Here is a 1,549-nt window from a genome sequence, read left to right as displayed (position 1 = left end):
TATTGTCTTCTGAGTTTGTGTTTTGATCTTCCCTATCACCATAGTAACTTTCTATAGTCACATTCATTTTCTGTTGTTTGCTCATTTTCCAGCCTATTTCTTGACTTTCAACTTTATATTAAACTTGGGCTCTGCTCCCAGGGTGGAAGGGGCAATGTCCCAAGCTTCTGCATTTTTGAGCTGCTGTTTTCAGAGTTAGTTCTGGGTGGTCTATAAGTTTTCAATTTCTCCAAGGTGGTATGATCTAAGGAAAGGCGTGGTCACTGTTCTCCTGGCCTGTGCTCTGGTCTTTAAGTGACCACAAGCATTCTTTCCTACCCTGTTACCATAGTTCTACTCCCCAGCAACTGCATGCTCTACTTTTTTAATACTCCTCCTTGCCCTAGGACTGTGTCCTGGAACTCCATATGTATGGGCAATGAAACACAGTCCTGCCCCTAGTGTTTGCAAAGGGTCCCCTTTAATCTCCTTTGATCCCCTGGGCTGAGAGCTCCAGAAGTTGCTGCCTCAGATTTAGTTACCCTCAAAGCTTGCTATTGGCTTGCCAGGGTATGGTCTGTGCTGGACTTTGCTGCACTCTCACTTTATAGTGAGACGGACCTTTCCTGCCTTATTTCTACCCTGTCCTTTTGTTGATTCTGCCATTCCAAATTTGTTTTGAAGCATTATTTTAATGTTATTTGGGGGAGAACTTGGAGAACTCAATTGAGTCCCTATGTTTACTCCACCGTCTTCTCTCGTTTTATCTTCCAATGAACTTTGAATGATCTTGATGTATGAATGAAGGACACCTTGTTGTAAAGGTAGCATTTAGTTCTACAGAATTGAATACTTTTTCATGGTTAACAAAACCCTGAGCCTACTGGGATCTTACATTCCCTCTATTTTTCAGGTAGTATTGAAATGGTAAAGATGTGCCCTATTTTTGTATATTGCATATGAAAGCCTGCTTGCTCCCTGTCAAAGATGTCTCTGGTTCATGTATAGATGAGTCTCATAAAGATTTTGTATAGATGAGAAAGTAGGCATATGTCAGTAGTTGTTAATGTTCTCTTGGCCACCATTTTTCAGTACAATAAGGTTTGAGGTTTGCTTGTTTGCTTGTTTCCCATGCCTTTGGTATCTTTCTATCCACAAGAGAAGGATGAACAAGAGGAAGAATGAACAAGAGGCCTAAGACATGTTGATTGTACAGAAGCATCATAACTCTTTACTGTGAGTGGTTGTTGTTCAGTCACTTTAATTGTGTCCAACTTTCTGTGACCCCAGTGGGGTTTTCTTGGCAAAGATACTGGAGTGGTTTGCCATTTCCTTCTCTAGCTCATTTTATAGATGAGGAAACTGAGGCAAATGAAGTTAAATACCTTGCTCAGGGTCAGACAGCTGGTGTTTAAGGCTAGATTTGAACTCAGGTCTTCCTGACTCTGGGGCATCTAGGTGGCACAGTGGATAAAGCACTAGGCCTGAAGTCAGGAGGACCTGAGTTCAAATGTGGCTTCAGATACTTACTAGTTATGTGACCCTGGACAAATCACTTTACTCTGTTTGC

The sequence above is a fragment of the Trichosurus vulpecula genome, chromosome 2 (genome assembly GCF_011100635.1).
Source record: "Trichosurus vulpecula isolate mTriVul1 chromosome 2, mTriVul1.pri, whole genome shotgun sequence".
NCBI classification, from domain to species: domain Eukaryota; kingdom Metazoa; phylum Chordata; class Mammalia; order Diprotodontia; family Phalangeridae; genus Trichosurus; species Trichosurus vulpecula.
Note: the sequence above shows the minus strand (reverse complement) of the source record.